The 19,274-nt window shown below is 42.3% G+C and overlaps 1 protein-coding gene across 1 annotated transcript in view; it reads left to right on the top strand.

Moving 5' to 3' along the window:
• Positions 1 to 6,006: 6,006 nt before the first annotated feature.
• JAKMIP1 (janus kinase and microtubule interacting protein 1) overlaps positions 6,007 to 19,274 on the top strand; it is a 209,735-nt gene continuing 196,467 nt past the window's right edge. The window contains exon 1 of the mRNA XM_023506113.2: positions 6,007 to 6,398. The gene's annotated coding sequence lies outside the window, so the exon portion shown is untranslated. The remainder of the gene's footprint in view (positions 6,399 to 19,274) is intronic.

The following is a 19,274-nucleotide window of genomic DNA, read 5'->3' on the forward strand; positions in this document are numbered from 1 at the left end:
ACACACACACACACACACACACACACACACACACATCCTAAGAAACAGCATGGAAAGGTAAGCTATACGTGCATGTATCTATGTATCTGTATATACAACCATCAGTATGGACATGCATAAATACAAGTCCACATAGAGGTATATATGTGTGTGTATAATTTTTTTTTGTTTGTTTTAATAGCAGTTCAGGCAGCCTGAAGTATAGAGAGCAGACACGATTTGAAGTAAAACAATCTGAATACCAATTTTGCCTTTGTTACTTACTACACTGACTGAGCAAGACACTTGACTTTGCTGGGACCTGGTTTCTCTAGCTGTAAAATATAGGGATTGGATCAGACTCCTAAAGTCCATTCCAGCAAGAAATGTAAGTATGCACATACATCTGGATATATGCACAAATCCTAAAAAAATCTTAGGGTGGTTTTCCATTATTAAAAGCTTAAAACTTTAGCAAGATTTTTGGGATACTCTATATATGTTATGATTGTCCAGAATGACCCAGAAAGCCACTTTCAGTGCTATTTTTCAATGCTCTATGAGCTCAATGAGAGTATGTGATTTGTCCAGGAGAACAGGGTTAGTTAAATGGAAAAACCCCAAATTCAGAGTAATGATGAGTAATGTCACTGTAAGGCCAATTGTCTTTCGGCTACAGATAGTTAGGTGAGAATCTCCTCAAATAGAAAAATTAAGTAACAGTCAGATCATCCATTTGGTCTCCCTATTTGAATTAATACCATTGAACACCAGGAAGAGCAGAGCAGGAAAGAATTTATTTAATATATTTGTTTGTATTTTCTCAGATTATTTAAATCTCAACATTACCATCACTATCATTATAATCAATCAATTATCATCATCATTACCTGTCAATACCAACATGGTGCTGACCATCTGGTTGTTTTGGAAAGAGCACAGCTCTTTCCAAAAGGTTTCAGCTTTGACATTATCTAGCTGTGTAATCATGTGTGTATCACTTCCTCTCTCTGGGTTTTTCTCCTTTCTTCCATGGAGAGAATACTACTTGCACTGATTACCTTACAGAGTTGTAAGCAGTCAATAAAGTATAATGTCCTATGTAACTATTATCACAGTGAAATTGATTCCTGTGAGCCCTGGAAAGTCATGTAAGGTAATCAGCCAGAGATTATTAAACAAACAAACAGACAAAAAAAGGTCTTCTGGGATCTTGTAATTATGGGACATTAGATAAAAGTAATTCTACATAGCACTTAATAGAATGACACTTCATAAAAATCATTTCAGTCCAAATGCCAGCCCTACTACCACTAAGAGGGTAGTAGGTCCTCAAATAAATCCTTTAAGCTGAAAAAATGGTCCTCCATTTTTTCACCTGTATAATTAGGAGGCTGGACTAGACTGTTAGGGTCCTTTCCAGCTCTAGATGTATGATCTCATGTAAATCTCAACAAAGCCCAAAGTTCATACGTTATTATCCCTATTCTGACAGAGGGAGGAATCGTGTTGGTGTCTATGCTTATTGTCAACTCAAGTTCATCCAGAGCCCATTAGGAATATGGTGTAGCATTCAGTGCCATTCACCCTTAACAAAGCAAGGCTCTTCTCCAAGAATCAGTCTTGCAATCTGAGAGGTGGGGGGGGAAACACCTAAGAGCCAGAAAGCATCTAACACCAACAACTTGCTATCTTCTGATTGAGAATAATATTTACATTTACTCAGAACTTCATTTGATACAAATAACTAGTCCAAGGTCACAGATCTCCTAAGTGGCAGCTTGTTAGCCTTTGGACATAGAATGGCAGCATGGTGTAATGAATAGGGGATCAGGCCAGGAGTCAAGAAGCAAAATCTCTACTCTGTTGCTCACCAATTGTTTGATCTTTGCCAGTTATGTCACCCTGACCCTTGTTTTCTCTGTCTGGAAAATGGGAATACTATTATTCCTGAAATCCTTCAAAGGCCACTTTAGGTGTTATTTTCTCTGAATCTTGCCTCTTTCTAGAGAGAAGGTACTTTCCCATTTACCCTCTGATAGGAGTTTGTCCCCCTTCTTAGACTTCCAGTCACTCCCTCAGTCTAGGACTGTGGTTTCACTCAGTGACCTAGGAAACTATCATGCAGATCAGAACCTGTTTTGTGCCCTATAATGCTAGAGAGATACCTGAAGACACTAAGAAATTACAGTCACCCAACAATATTTGTCAAAAGCAAGATTTGAACTTGAAACTTCCTGACTACGAGGCCATTCAAAATTGTTTTTTTCTAGAAGACTTCATATTCTAATTTTGAGGGTGTGTGTTTTGTTATTGTTCAATTGTGTCTGACTCCACATGACCCCATCTAGACTTTTGTTGGCAAAGAGACTGGAGTGGTTTGCCTTTTCCTTCTCCATTTTGCAGATGAGGAAACTAAGGCAAACAGAGTTGACTAAGTTACTCAGGTCTTCCTGACTCCAGATCTGCAGCTCTGTAGCTCTGTGCACTGTCACCTAGCTGCTCTTTATTCTAATTTATATAATAGTTCTTTAGTATTTTTGTTTTACCCCTCATGAAATATTTTAAGTTCTTTGAAGAAAAAACGAAATTTTATTTATGTATTTATTTGTTATTTTATCTTTCAATGCATGGTACCTTGTACATATTAAGTACCTTTTTTCAGATTTCATAGAGAATATTTGAGATTCCTACTGGCAAGGTCGTCATAAGTGTCAAAGACAAAACTAAATGTCAAACTCCTCAGAAGCTGTAAAGTGCCACAAAAATATGAGCTATCATTCTCAATGAGAGAGTTGGCACTGGAGCCCAGGGCTTCTGGCTTCCAGAGCAATGCACTTTCTCTGGATTAGGCTGCCTCTCTAAATACAATTAATTGGCAGAGACATTGCTTTTGTAAGGCTATGTGCAAGAGCCAAAAGTACCATCCCTAGGACCTTCTTAGGGGATTCAAAGCCCAAGGTGTTTAAATATGCTTGGCTTATACAAATAGTGCCATTTTAAGGCAGAGATCTCAGCATAGGGGAGTCACAGGTATAGAAAAGGAACCCAAAACACAGCACTTTAAAGATGATAAAACATTTTCAGAACAGGTCCTCATAGGGAACATGACCATGGGAAGATTTCACAGCATGATTTCATTGGAAAAAAAGTAATAGATGGGTTCAAGTTCTATTTTGTATATTTATTAGATGTAAAAGCATGGCAAAGTAATTTCTAAGCCTCGGTTTCCCTAATTGTAAAATATTCCAGAATTATGTATTCTATAGTAAGCAGTTGGGGGGCACCATAGTGGCTAGTGTGCCAGGCTTGGAGTTACAGAAGTTCATCACCCTGAGTTCCAATGGTCTCAGATACTCACTAGCTATTCAACACTGGGCAAGTCACTTAACCTTATTGACCTCAGTTTCCTCATCTGTAAAATGAGCTGGAGAAAGAAATGAAATACCACTCAGTATCTTTGCTAAGAAAACCCCAAGTAAGCTCACTAGGGAGTAGGACATGAACAGAACGGCTGAACAACTGCAAAAAAAAGAAAGATAAAGCTGGTATAGTGGATAGATCACTAGATTTAGAATCAAGAAGTCCTGGCTCTTAATCCTGCCCAGCAGACACTGGCTAGGTGATCTCCGGCATTTAATGAAACTGAAGAAGTTGGACTAGACAACTTCTTGTAGCTATAAATCTGTGATCTAAATAAAACAGAATCTGAATGTGTTTGTAAGACAACATGGATAAGTTTATGGAGAGATATCAAACAAGTGCAAAAGAATGAAAAGGAAAGCAGTACAGAATAGTCACAAGTATCACATAAGCGATAACCATGTGGGATGGCAACTTGTGCCAACCAGATATCCTTATCTACTCTGGCTTTGTCATCATAGCCAGCAAGAAGCTCAGATTTCTCTGTGGGAATCAGCACTGGCATCCCTAGTGGCATACCAACCATTTTCAATCTTGAGATGGTCTCCTGTTTACACAGTATCCACCCTCTCCACGTTTCTAGGGATCCACACATGTAACATGACCTGGAATTGTCTGGAAAACACATACAGTATTTACACATACAATGATGCACCAAATCGTGTGCCAGGGTCAGTTTGAATTGATTCTGATGATCTGATTATTAAATTTTTAACATGAGCATTTATATCTTGGATATCGGCCAACATACCAAACAGAGCTTATTTTTTTTTTTTGTTGTTGTTGTTGTTGTTGCTTGTGCAGGATTTTTTCTAGAAAAGGTGGTGAAGGAAATGTTTCTTATTTAGACTAAACTTCAAAATGTGTCACATGCCCATTTTTTTTTCTTGGAGAGTCGGTCATCAAACATTTACTACCATATCCCTGCTTATACCCTTCTAACACTCTCCACAAACATCCAGGGGTCAACTTACAATAAAAATTACAATGCCACAAATATCAACAAGAGGAAAATATCTCTATGTTTTTATAACCCAAGGGAGCTATCAACCCCTGTGCACAGCTATGGCTACTCTTTAACTCTGACAGGCAACTGCTCCCTCTTTCCATCAACAGTCTTTTTTCTCCCATACCCCAAACTGAAACCGCTTCTGCATTTGTAATTCAAGTCATGATATACATTTTTTTTTTTTTTTCATTCAACCTGCTCTTTCTTACCTGGCCTGAAAGCAGTACCTCGGGGAAAGACAACAAGGGAATTATCTCCAGATGGTCCCTAAGAGGGACAGAAGGATCTTGATGATCTCCTTTAATTCCCTTCCCAGATGAAACCCTTCCATTTAGCCTCCCATCTCCTCCGTGTCCTTATATGCATCATGCTAATTGACATTTCTCCAACTTTGTATTGCATCCATTTTTTATAGTACTACTGTCTGTCCTCTTCATCTGTTAAATATTACCATCTTTCTTTTACAGCTCCTCCCAAGGGCCACCTCTCGGACTGAGACTTCCCCAACTTCTCCACCCTACATGATAGTTCTGTTCTTGATCTAGTGCTAACACCGCTCAGTTAGGAACACAGAACATGTATCCAGTGGTACTTCACACCAGTAAAAGCTGTGATGCTATGCAGAGAACACTCAAAGGGTCAGATATAAACCATTACTTTTTCCTTTCGATGGAGAGAGAGTAGATTGTAGATGTTGGTAGAACATATGTTTTACACTGTGATATATTATATATGTATATATACATATATAAATATGTTCATATGCTTTAACTCCTTTAATATGCATTTCTTTCTCAAAATATAATGTTGGGGGTTCATTAGGCAACGATAGCAGTGGGGGAAAGCGTTTATTATTATCACAAGAACCCTGACTTGAGGCTGAAAGACGCAAATCCCGAGTCCCGGCTTTGATGCGCACTTACATTAAGGATGTCACTGGGAAGTGATAACAAATGGGGGGGGGGGAGGGAAGCAAGTATCCCAACGGATGTGTGCGTATTGCTGAAAAAATTCTGACCTGGATCTGAAAACCCTGGATCCTCGTTCTGGTTCCTGAGCCTCAGTTTCCCTCGCTTTTACGAGGAAAGGGTTGCCCCAGATCATTCCCTGAAGTCCCTCGCGCCTCTCCCATTCCCCAAAGCGCTTTCGTGGGGAGCCCCTTGTTGCAAGGGCCCCGGGCTTTGTCCGCGATAGCCCCGCTTCAGGTGTTCAGTTGAACTGAATTGAATGGCAGGCTCGGGTGTGGAGGCTATTATGAGCGCGCTCGCATCAGTCTCAAAGACCTCAAAGGGATTTTTGATCATTTCCCCTGCCGAGAATCTGGCCAAAGCTGGAACCGCTTTCCAAGGGGCGAGGAGGACCGGGGTTCTGCGAAATCCCGGACAAGTGGATTCCTTTCATCGAGGACAGCCAACCTACCTGGGGCAGCAGCGGTCTCCACTGCGCACGCTCGAGGCTTATTTCTGCGAGTCCCTTCCATTCAATGCCCGAGTCTGGCTCGCGGGTGGGGAGATGGGGAGGCGACCCCGCCTCCTCTCGGGTGAGCGGCAGGGGAGCCGGCCAATGGGAGCGAGGCTCCCCGTCTCCCGGTTCTGGCCCCCGCCTGGAGCTGGAGAGAATGGGCGGTGTCCTGGGAGCCTAGAGCCGGGGCGACGGGCAGGCCGGCGGGCCAGCGGAGCCGGCGGCTGCACTCGCTGTGCCGGGCTCCCGGGAGGCGCGGCTGCGGCAACTTTGGAGGGAGCTCGGGAGAGCGCGGCCCCGGCTCGTCGCCTTTCCTCGCCTTCCTTTCTCTCCCTCTCCCCCACCCCTTCGCCCACCCCGAGTTTCGTCGGATTTCTCTGCGAGGAGGCTGGGGAGGAGGATGAATTGCGTGGACTGTGGCTGAAAAGGAGCTCTGGGCTTCGGGGACGCGCGGGAGGCAGGATGCTGAGGCGGGATGCGGGCGCCGAGATGCCCGGAGCCCTGACACTGCAGAAGCGCCAGGCTGGTGAGTGACAAGTGCGCGCGGCCCCCGCGAAGGGCTGCCACCAAGGGCCGGCATCGGGTGCGGAGGAAGGCGGCAGCCCGAGCTCTCCGGGCGCCGGGGGCGGAGGGGGAGCGCTCGCTCGCGGGAGGCCGCGCTGTGGTGCGGCGCGGAGGAGCTGGGTTCGAATCCCTCCTCCCGCTGCCTCGCCAGCTGACCTTGGACAATCATTTACCTCGCGGAGCCTCAATTTCCCCTTCTGTAGATCGAGGTGGGGTGGGGGAGGGGAGAGGACGCGACAATTGCGAAGGTCTCTCCCAGATCTGGATTCGGTAAAACGCCCGCCCTTCGGGAAGGGCTGGAGGGGAGGAGCCGTGCTTCTGGGATGCTCTCACCTGCCTCCCGGCAGGCTGCTCCAGCTCCCTCTCCCCCACCCCGGCTCAGGGCAGGAAAAGGGAGCCGCACCCTGCTTTCCTCGAAGGGCTGGGGCTTCTCCACTGCGCTATGCGGGGAAGGGGACCCCGCGCGGGCAGGCGCGGCCGGAGGAAGGGCAGAGGAGGATCGCGGCTGGAGGCGTGGCCCTGGCCACCGGCCTTTGGAGCATCCTTTCCCTGATCGCCCGCGGGAGCCTGAGGCGACTGTCCCAGCCGCCCCAGGGGACGGCGTCTAAGCGGGAGGATCCGGGCCCCATCCTGGGAGGGGACCTGTTCTGGCCTGGCTGGTGTCGTGGATTCCGGCCCCGGGGGGCGGGGGGTGGGGTGGGATGAATGGGGGACCCGGCTTCTGCTATTGACTCCTGGGGTGACCTTGGGCAAGACGCTTCTGAGACTCAGTTTCCTCTTATGTAAGTGCGATGATTGGACTAAGTGATGTCCACGGCACCTGCCCTTCCAAATCTGACTCCTGACCACCTCCTCCTCTTCCTCTTCCCCCATTTTCCGGGACTTCTCTTTGCCCACACTTACTGAGGAAGCTGTGAGGGAGAAAACGAATTTTTTATATAAGCCAGTCTTCTATTTTCAGCGTTTTCCTTTGAGGAGAGAGCCCAAGGGCTATAAAAGTCCGGCGGACCCCCCCCTCCCCCCAGACTTCAGTTAAGAATATGCTCCGACTGAGCCAATATGCTTTCTTCCTTTAAACCCAACCAAACCCTGTGCATTTAGGGCTGTGGTCTTTTCCCTGGGCCTCTGCCCTGAATATGGTGCTGTCACTTACAGAAACAACCCGTTTAGGGCCGGGAAAGAGCTTTAGGAGGATATGTTACAGGCACAAGGAGCCCTAGAGGATGCTCGGTTGGCCAGCCTGAGGCACCCACAGACCCTGCCCTTTGCTTAAGGACCCCCAGCTGGCAAGGGGCAGTCTTGGCTCTTCTGGCTCAGACTTGCTTCACGGCCTGAGACCTTTTACATCTAATTCTTCTGATACTGTTAGATGGCATGTCTTCCGGCCCACGCTTCCCCCAGTCTTTCCTCCAGTTTTTCCTTCCAGATTCTGTACAACGGTGGAGATAATTTAATAAGACATTGGTTCTGGACTTGCTTCCACATGACTGTGATTGGGAATTGCTCTTTTTGAAAAGCTCTCTAGATGAATTATTTTTTCCCTTTGTATATATAGTGCGGTTTGCCATTTCCTTCTCCAGCTCATTTTTCAGGTGAGGAAACCGAGGCAGACAAGATAAAGTGACTTGGCCAGTCACAAAGTTAGTATATATCTGAGGCCAGAATTGAACTCAGGATGATGAGTTCTCCTGACTCCAGGTCAAGCACTCCATTCACTTACTGCCCCCATATCTTTGTCCAAGGGGTGGCCATGTGTAGCAGATCTTGGAACTTAGCCACGGAACAAAGGTTGCTCTGCACCACTTGTGACTTGTGACTACTTGACTGCCTGCTTTGTGACTGATGTGAAGACACATATAACCTAAAAGTTTGATTTTTTAGTTAGGTCAATCCTATCTGTAGTACTATAAAGTGAATATACATATAAATAAAATAGAAAATGAATGTTTATGAACTGAATGTACAGAAGGTACTACAAAGTGAAAAATGGACTTTTGAGATGAATGGCTATGCAGGATATTTGGCACCTAAGAGCTTACTTAGTGTTTAATTGGAATAGCTCAAGGGAGCCAAATGAGAGAGTCTGATCTCAAGGGAGGTCAAGCAAAGCAGAATTAGTAACATATTAACAACTACTACTTAATATGAATAATTAAGGATAATATTAGCATGTGTGTTCATATCTACCTATCTATTAGAGAAAGGGGAGGAGAAGAAAATGGAGGAAGGCAAGGAGAGAGAGAGAGAGAGAGAACAATAGAAACAAAACTCCCAGGCCATTGGTCCTTAAATTAAGCATCCGAGTTGGGAGATGTGATTGGAGTCAATTCAGTCTCTGCCAGTTCTCTAAACGTCTTCAGTGGTAAAATAAGTTTAACAACAATGTCTATGTAGACCATGACCCCAGGGTATGAGAAATGTGCTCTGTAAATCGTGTTAGAGGCACACGAGCTCCAGACGCCTAGCAATGACACTTGCACATTCTACCTCATGGGGTGATTTGAAGAAAAGGTTATTTCATAGCTTTTAAAGCTGAAATAAGCCATAGAGATCAACTAAACCAGCTTACTTATTTTGTTGAAGCGTTATGATCAAGGAAGAGAAATTACTTGTGCAAAGTCACATCATATGTGAAAGTGCTTTGGAAAATAGTGAACTACATAAACATGAAAAATGTATATGTCTGACATATGTATATCTATGTAAGGATTGGGACTGGTCCTGTCATTGAAATAACATAGGGAACTTCCAGGTGAGGAAAATCTTTCTCTTGAAGAAAGTTGGCGACTTTTCTTCCACTTAATGATTTAGGGAATACTCCACAGAGAGTACAGGATCACACAGTCAATAAGAATAAGAGACTGAACTTGAAACCAGATCTTCTTAGATTCAATGCTTATTCTCTAGCCAAGTACCAAGCTGCTCCTACATATCCTTATCTATCTATCTTATCTTATCTTATCTATCTATCTATCTATCTTTCCTCTCTGTCTCTCTATCTTATCCCAAAATACCAAGATTTGTAAATATCTATTATTTAGATAGTAAGATATCTAGATACTGTGCTTCTACTATCTGTTCAAAAGATTTATAATTTCCTTGGAATTGGATATTCCCTCTACCATTATAAATGGCAACATATCTGTGCCTTAATAAATGTTGTTTATAAGTCAACATGTGAAAAAAAATCAGCCCTCAATGGTGCTGAGGATGAGACAGGCAAATTCATTCAAAAAGACTTATTAATCACCTCTATATTTTAATGTTTGTTAGGTTTTTTTTTTTTTTAACCAGGAACACCCAAAGATAAATTTGGGGATTTCCAGTCTTTCATATGTATCTTTGATGGTTTTTCTGTTTTTCATTCCCTGAGCATTGATTTTAGAGACAGAAACAGTCATTTTTGTAGTCATTTAGAATTAACTATCATTGGTGCTAGACATCAGTCCAAAACTTTTAAGTTCCTGCTACTTGCTGGGTGCTATGGTAGGTTCTGGAGAGGAGAAGGAGGAGAAACAAGGGGAAAAGGAGGAGGAAGAAGAGGAGGAAATGGAGAATAAAAAGAAGAGAAGGAGAAGGAAAAAGTGAAAGAAGAGGAGAAACTTTCCTCAAGGACTTACATTCTATAGAGGAAGATAATGTGCTTATATAAATAGATATGAAGGTACAAGGCAACTTGGGACACAGGAACACTAGAAGCTAGAATTTCAGGAAAAATCTCACTTGAACATTGAGAGAGGGGATGAAATGTATGTAAATGACAACAAGGCTGAAATGCAGAGGGCAGGAAGGTGGGGAGGAGGAGGCTGGAACCAGTTGGTGAAGGGCTTTAAATACCAAACAGGAGTTTTATAGTTGATCTACTGGAGCTTCTTTTTGGAATAGAACTTTAGCAGCTTTGTAAAGGGTAGATGGGAGAGGGGGAAAGGCCATAAGAAAGCAAAGCAATCAGACTTTACAATAATATAGATGAGAGGTGATACTGGTTTGGACTTGGGTGATAGAGAAAAGGGGACAGATGTGAGAGTGGGGAATAGCACTGATGAGACTTAGCAAATGGAGTGGAGAGGGTAGATGAGGGAGAGAAAGCAATTCAGGATGACCCTGAGATGGCTAAAAGGAATTTCTTTTCATAACATAACATGTTATAAGAACATAATTTAGTTGTTTAAAAGAGGGGCTCAAGTACATTTTTGTTAGTGTTTTGTGCTTTCTGTATCCAAAAGTTATTTATATTCAGCCTTACCTTTCTGTTATCTAATTATGCTGAAATGTTGATATTTTAAAACTTTCTGCTCATTTGAGTTATTCCAAAGTGGAATGGCCTTCCTTGAGAGAGGAGGAAATTGCTTTCCCCAGCACTGGAGGTCTTTAAGTGAAGTTGGATAAGTACTGTGGAGAAAACCGCTCAGACCTGGGTTGATTTCTAGTGGCTAAAAACTGCTACTTAGTAAGGCCATACATATGGTTCTTCTACATTAGCTTTTTGTGAAAGAGGGATGGAATTAACTTCAACATTTATTAAGGGAAGATATAAAGTTTTGATAAGACAAAATCCTTTCCTGCATGAAGTATACAGACTTGAAGGTGGACTATGGCTGAGGCAAAAAACAAACAAACAAACAAACAAACAAAAAAAAAAAAAACCAAAAAAAACCCCCAAAAACAAAAAACAAAAACTTTTAAACTGGGCTAAGAAACCACAAGTGCTTCTCTATGTCTACCTTCTCTATCCTTATAACCTATCCAGGAGCTGGATGAGAAAAAAGTAGCAGTATGTTGGAACAGAGAGAAGTAACCTTTACAGTGACAACTAATTCATCTATAATTTCATTTCCTTTGGAGGCAATTGGGTTTAAGGGACTTTCCCAGGGTCACACAGCTAATAAGTGTCTGAAGTCAGATTTGAACTCATATTCTTCTGATTCCACTCTGCTACCTAGCTGTCCTTCTTTATTTCATTTTACATATCTTTGTATGGGAGTAGTTTGTGCCTTCTACTTAATTTCCACTAATGGCTTATTTCTTGCATGAATTAGAGAATAGAAAACTTTCTGGCCAGATCCACATACTAGCAATTGTTATCCCTTGCAGAAAAGAAACCCTGCACAGTTAATGTTGATCCTACAAAATAATCACCTAAAGATTTTTGTAGTAAACACCATGGATACATAGAAATATCAAGTGAGTATGGGATGAAAGAAAAACACATGTGTTAACTAGTATATTAAAAACAACAACTATACTTTAAGTACATAGAAAAGAGTCTAAAAAGAAATATAGACCAAAAACAGTAAATAAAATATGTATTTATATCTATACGGTATAGTATGTAATAGATGAAGAATTTATTAAAATTTAAATAATTTGGAAATTAAAGTTTTATCTTGAATTTCCTCCCCACCCTTTTGTTTTATTCTTGGTGTTACTAATTATGGGTACAACCATAATATTATTTGTTTACTATATCTATCTGTCTGTTTATTTATTTATGGAGACTAGCTCCTCTTGTCTCAGTTAGGATGGCTGCTTAATGACCTCTCACGGATCCAGTGCAACTACTGGCTTGATATGGAACATTGACTTGTTCTGTTTCTGCCCTGGGCTGGTTTGCCCCAAGTTGGCAGACTAAGCACTCCTCTTACTCTGGAGAGCTCATTATATTGCAGCTAGACTTGGTATAGGCAACCAATCGGTTTATCCCTCTGCAACTTAGAACTCCTCAGGTCAAGTAATCCATGGGCCTCAACCTCCAATGGCAGGGCTTGCTAACATGTGTCCTCCCATCTGGCCAGATTCCAGTTTAAAGAAAAATATTTGCAGAGTAGACTATAACTCAGGAGGACTTAGAGACCCCCTAGCTCAGACTCTCACCTAGTTGAGGGGTCTTTTTTACAACATCCCTCCTAAACAGTCACTCAGCCTTTGCTTGTAGCTTTCCCACAACGGGGCTCTCATTGTCTCCCAAGGCAGCACCTTCCATTAGTTGACACAGCTGACTGTGTGCCATTGTCATACTGAGCTTAGTTTCTATAGGAATAGAAGGACCTTTGTCATCCCCCCTCCCATATTATTCCTTTGCAAGGGTGGAGAAGAACTATATTTATTTTTCTCAGAGAATCTTTGGAATTAAAATGTATCCCATTATCTTGCTTTGATCATTGTTTTGTCTGTCACAGTCCCAGATTAGGAGTCAGGGAATGATGTCTTTGCCTCCAGGTTTGTCAGTATCTAGCTGTTTAGCAAAGAGTAAGATACAGTGGAAAGATTATGATTGGAGTTAAAGGATATGGGTTCAAATTCTGCTCTTGCTGTTTACTCTGAATAGGACTTTGGGCAAGTCACTTACACCCTCAATGGGGACCCAGTTTCCTTGGCTTTAAAATGAGAGGGTTTGACTAGCCAGTGTCTGAATTCCCTTATACTTCTGAATCTTGAATAAAGATTCAATTCAATCTCACCATTTGGGCCTTAGTTTTGTCAATAGTAAAATAAAAATAGTGGGTTAAAATAAACTCTAAGATTTCCCCCCCTTACCCTCCTTCCCCCTCCCCCCCCCTCGCCACTTCCATCTCTAATGGTCTATGATTCTTTGACCTTGGAAAACTCAGTAATCTATCTTCCTTCCTAAAGGAAGTTGAAACGTGAGCAGAGTGAAATCAGGAGAACAAGGAAATATTTACCCACTTGTGTCAATATTGCAATATGGAGTAATGCTTGGATTGAAGAGCTTTAATCACTTTTAAACACATGATCAGCCCTGACTTCAGAGGACCTGTGTAAAAATGCTCCTCATCTCCTGAGAGGGGATGCACTACAATGCACAATGAGACACGCATTTTTTTAGGGCAAAGCTCATAGGAGACTTTGTTTTGAATTATTATGCTTATTCGCTGGAAGGGTTTTGTGTTTCTCTTTCCCTCCCCCAGGGGTAGAGAGATATGAAGACAGAAAATAAGTGTTTGAAAATCGAAAAGGATAAATGGAAAAATATCTAGAACATTTTGTTTAGGACATTGAGTGATAACTTGTGGTATATAAACTTTAACCCAATATTCTGTTTTTTTAAAAAAAATCCGAATTGTTTAGACGGGTGAGAAGTCTATTGTGGGTCACTGTATAATTGCTTCTTTGAACAATATTCCCTTGACAGTCACCTGCACCTCTCTGTCAGTGCCATTATAGGATTGTCTGGAACTGCAGCCAAGGCAAGGCCTAGCCAAGATGAGCAGCAGGCCAGGGGGTAGCTTAGAAGGGGGGCGATGAGAGATTTTTTTATTTAAATTTTTATAAGTGCACATTTTAGGATGCCAGCAAATCTGTTCTCCCTGGCACAAAGGGATTAAGTTGGAAAAATCAAGTTACATGTGCTTCAGAGAAGGCTCCAAACCTCCCGTAGACAGTAATGTGCAGGGAATGCGAAACTTTGTCTGAAACGTGTGAGTGCTGTGCAAAGGGAACACGCTCTGCTGGACAGAACTCCTTGGCTGGGATCTGAGAGGGGCTGAGTTTAGGTCTTGTCCCCGATATTTACTGGCTCTTTATCCTGTGTGACAGTGTGGTGGAATGGATCAAGAATCAGAACAAGTGTCTTTGGACAACCCTGGGACCCTGAACAAGTCACTTATCAAGGGTCATCTGTTACATAAGTCATTGGGCTCAGTGATCTTTAAGATCTCTTCCAGGTCTGAAATTATGGGTCTGTAAGATATTTACTTGCTCTCTCTGTCAGTCTCAGTTTCTTTATCTGTACAATGTGAGTGATAATTGTATCTATATTGCAGGGCTGTGGTGAGGACCAAATGAAATAGCATTGAAGTGTCATAGTACATAGATTGCTGGCCCTGGAGTCAGAAAGCCTGGGTTCAAATCCAGTCTCAGTCACTTACTAGCTGTGTGACCCTGGGTAAGGCACTAAACACTGTGTGCCTGGATGTGTAACCTTGATCTGTAAAATAATCTGGAGAAGTAGGGTAGATTACTCCAGTATCATTACCAAGAAATCCCCAAATGGGCTCATGAAGGATAAAATGCGATCAAAATGATGAACAATAATATGCCCTGAACACTGTACTGTGTATTATAGAAAATAGGGAAACTCCCTTCCTGCCCTTGGGTGCGGGACCAGAGGGAATTATGGGAATGCTCATGAGAAGATAATAAATCAAGTGAGATCAGGGGAAAATGATATTTTGGGGAGGGGAGGATTGGGATCTTTCCTACAGTGCTTCCAGTTCATTTCCTTCTTAAGGGAGCTGACTTTGCTGTTAAATTTCTCTGTGTTTTTCTTCTACGTGGTGGTGATGGTTAAGGCAGTATGTGGCCCTTCCTTGACTCCTACCCCCTTTTTAGCATCCTACCATTGGTGAGGGGTTTGATTTTAAAAACTCTGGGCTGCTGGGAATTTGTGGTCAGCTGCCTATGGGTGATGGGAGTCTTTTTCTGCCCTTGAATTTATGTCAGGTGCCCTGGAAGGAAACCCGGAATCATGGGCATTTTTCCCCTCATGATTGTAAATGCTCGGGAAGGTAGAATGTGATGAATCCGCCCAGTGCACATAAATAAAAGCAGAAGGCAGGGGCTGCAGACTCAATTCCCATTCATTCCTGCAAGGTGGCTGTGGGAGCAGATAAAGACTAACGGACGCTGAGCTTCCGTGTGCTGAGTGCGAAGCCTCAGTGCCCAGTAGGCAGCTCTGTGCCATTCTTTTTGATGGCTACCTTGACTTTTGCTGCCGGGAGAAGTTCATGGAATTTCAATCTGAGATCCTCAACATTGTTTGCAAAGGACTTTCTGACACCCATAAAACTGAGTGATAGCAGGAGGGGAAGTTTTAGAGGCTTCCAAGGAGGGCAGGTCCTTGGAGATCATCTGGTTGAACCTCTTTATTTCATGGATGACAACTTGTCCAAGGACATTGTCTTCCTTATACACATATTATAAGTGAGGGCTAGAAAAGGGTCACAAAGGGAAAGGGGAGGATCGTGCAGATTACTTTGCTTGCACCAGCAGCACCTTTTCTCCTCCACACCTTTTCTTTCTCTCTCTCTCTCTCTCTCTCTCTCTCTCTCTCTCTCTCTCTCTCTCTCTCTCTCTCTCTCTGTCTCTCTCTCTCTCTGTCTCTCTCTCTCTCTGTCTGTCTCTCTCTCTGTCTCTCTATCTTTCTCTCTGTCTCTCTGTCTCTGTCTCTCTTTCTCTCTCTCTCTGTCTGTCTCTCTATCTCTCTCTGTCTCTATCTCTTTCTGTCTCTCTCTCTCTGTGTCTCTGTCTATCTCTGTCTCTGTCTCTCTTTAGGGATGGTTTTCCTTTTTAAAGAAGTCAGGTTGTAAAATGGAGGAGACATTCACCATGAAGAAAGGACCCTGAGTCATGAGGTATGGACACTGGTTGGAAGAGACCGGACAAACCATCAAGTGAAACTCCTCCATCTTACAAATGCTGAGATCTAGGAAAACTCAGTGAAATACTCCTGTCATCCACTGCAATGTCTGTCAGAGAGATCCACTCGGGAGGATGCTGGTAAATGTTTAACAGCTGGCTCCCTGAAAATAAAAGTGTATGTGTGAAATACTTTTAAGTTTAATTTGCAGGATTAACATTTTCTCCATCACTTTATTAATTTTTAGACAATCAATAAAATAATAAATCAAGCTAGGTTCTGAGGGGTAAATGCTCACACTGACATTTTAACAATGGGCTCTCTTTAGTGAGTTTGAGCTGGTTCTGGTATCATGATATTGTTGAAACCATAGGAATATCACATGGGGCAGCTAGAGGGCACAGTGGGTAGAATGCAGGGCCTGAGAGTCTGAAAGACTCATCTTCCTGAGTTCACATCTGGTCTTAGATAATTTCTGTCATTGTGGCTCTGGGCAAGTCACTTTACCTTGTGTGTCTCAGTTTCCTCATCAGTAAAATGAGCTAGAGAAGGAAATGGCAAACCACTCAAATATCTTTGCCAATAATATCCCAGATGGGCTCATAAAGAGTTGGACATGATTGAAAGTGACTGAAAGTTTTATCACATGGACCCATTTTGTAGAAGATAGTTTCTATTGCCAAGTTCATATCAGATGTGAGAAGCAATTTAAGATATTATGAAGAACTTACACCATTAGAAAAGGAGGGGAGCTCCTCCTATAGAGGGTCAGGGCAAACAGGCACTGAATGACATACTAGTAGCCAAAGAATATTAAGAAGGCTGGGAGAAAGGCCTCTAGCAGACTGAGTGGGTAGATCTTCTATGAAAGATTTGTGGAAGGCTAAGGACAGGAAGCACCTAAGATGCAAAGCTATGGGGGAGCTGTGGTCTGTTACACCAATGAGGGGAGAACCAAGAACTCACTTATCATAAATTCATTGTCATATATCAGAGAGAAGCTTTCACAAGGGGTAAGAGACCCTAGATGACAAGTCAAGACTGATTTTGGGGAAAAGAACGGAATACTCATGAGTACTTACCATGGAGATGTGCTTACTCTCAAGTAGGTAATCAACACTCTTCCTCTGAGGATCAGCCAGAAACCAGGTGGAACAGATGGGGTGTGGAGTTATGGAAAGATCTTGGGCCAGCTCTGGAAACGAGAGACCGCAGGCTTCACGGTGCAAGGAAAAACAAGACAGTGGTATTGCCAGTGTCTGCATTTAAATAACTACAATGGAACTTGGTTTTTTGGTTCGTTTGTGTGGGATCCCACCTTTGTTATAAATGGTATATTGCACTGCTTGTTAGAAGAGTTTTTTGTTTGTGTCGGATCACACCTTTGTTATAAATGGTATATTGTACTGCTTGTAAGAAAGGCTCGGAATAATTGTGCAACACTGCTAATGATCCCAACTTGCTCTCTCTTGTGGAAGCTAATTAAAAAATACAAATACACTGAAACGCAATACCAATGGTGGGAGAGGAAATAGAAAAGACATTAACTGAGACGTATGTGACTGGAGAAGGAAGCGATCTGATCCTATGGGGAGAATGAGGGGCAAGAGGGCCATGCTGTCCTCATATCCAGGAAATGTTAAAAATGAGAACGAAAGCCTTCAGCAGATTGAGGAGAACTTCTTTAGAGAGTTTATAGAAAGATGGGGTTAAGTATCCCATAGGTTGAAAGGTGAATTGGCTGCAAACGTCAATGGGTACCATATTGATTGAGTTCCAATGAAACAAGACCACAGAAGACTACTATAATAATAGTTTGTATATATGCATGACAGTGTATATACATACATACACACAATACACACATGTATGTGTATGTCTACATGTAGGTAGGTGTGTATATATGTTTATATGGAGACAAATAAGTGGCTCAGTGGATAAAGCAATGGGGCTACAGTCAGGAAGACCCGAGTTCAAATACAGCCACAGACATTTACTAGTTGTTTGAACAAATCTGGGTTTGCCTTAATTTACTAAAGGAAAAAAAGCAAATCACATCACTCTGTTATCTTTGCCAAGAAAATCCCATGGACAGTGTGGTACATGGTAGTTATTATATAGCATAACATGGTAATATATGTAGCTATTATATAGCATAACATGGTAATATACCAACACCAGTGTAGTCCACGAGATCACAAAATGTAGGACACTATTGACTAACTACAATGTGTATATATACATCCATCCATCCAGTGTTGCGTTTATTTAACAGAGAGAATACTCTCTCTGAATGTAGGTGGGAATACTGCTCTGCAATTGGAAATCTTAGAAAGTTGCCTGAAGCAGTGGGAGGTTGACTTGCTCAGGGCTAATTAGCCCCCGTGCAATGCCCTTTCTCTAATTTCTATAGTATAGCATTATATAAATTATTCCATTTAATCCTCACAATTATGCTGTGAAATTTGTAGTGCAACCATTATTCCCATTTTAAGGATGAGGAAATTGAAATATAAATGAAATGATTTGTAAGTGAACCAGGAGTGGGCTAGAAGGGTTCTACTTCTAAACTCATGAATCTCTAAGAGCTGCTTCTTAGTCAATTTATTTCAACAAACATTTGTTAAACACCTACCATGTGTTTACTTACACCATTAGAAAAGGGAGTGGGCTCCTCCTTCCTGGATGATGGATTAAAAAAAAAGACACAGTCCTTGCCCTTGGGATCTAATATTCTACTGGATATAAATTTTCCTGAATATATACATGTATGCATCCAGTAGTTGTGATCTGATTGGTGAGAGATAGCCACCCAGGTACCAGTGTATGAGTGTCTGTCCTGTGTTAACTCCTGTCAAAATCCTCCTGTCAGTCTGCTTGAGGACCACAGCCAACACATTAGATACTTTCCTCATATATTCTTGATGTAGTATAAATAGAAATGGAACAAAAAGAGCCAACTGCCATTTATCCCACCTTCTTGCTGTAAGCCCGGCTTTTTGCTGAGTATTTCCATGATGCTAAACTTTGGGTTCTCCTGCACTGCAACTCTTTGGCATTCTTAAGATCTATAACTCACAGCCCCATGACCTCATTGGTTCAAAAAAGTCTTGTCTTGGGGAGAAATTTGGGATGATTAAAAAAAAATCTGTTCAATTTCCCAAAAGAAAACTTGCAAATACTGTTTTTTAAAAATTTTTTCCATGCCCAGGTGACTAGATCATATATTACATCATTGCTTTATTTCCATTGATCTAAGGACAATCTCCCAATGTGTTGTGTGGTACCTAGGAATCAAAATCTTCCTCACGGGACTGGTTTGCTCACGTGTCTCCCAGTAACTTAAGGTTTCACCACTAGGCCTGTACTCAAATTCTTTCCAGCTTGGTAGGACCTGCGAGAATTCATGTTTTGCTGGCACAATCTTTAAGAATTTAGGACCCATTCCTTGCCAAGATA

Source organism: Sarcophilus harrisii, chromosome 6 (genome assembly GCF_902635505.1).
Source record: "Sarcophilus harrisii chromosome 6, mSarHar1.11, whole genome shotgun sequence".
Lineage (NCBI taxonomy): Eukaryota > Metazoa > Chordata > Mammalia > Dasyuromorphia > Dasyuridae > Sarcophilus > Sarcophilus harrisii.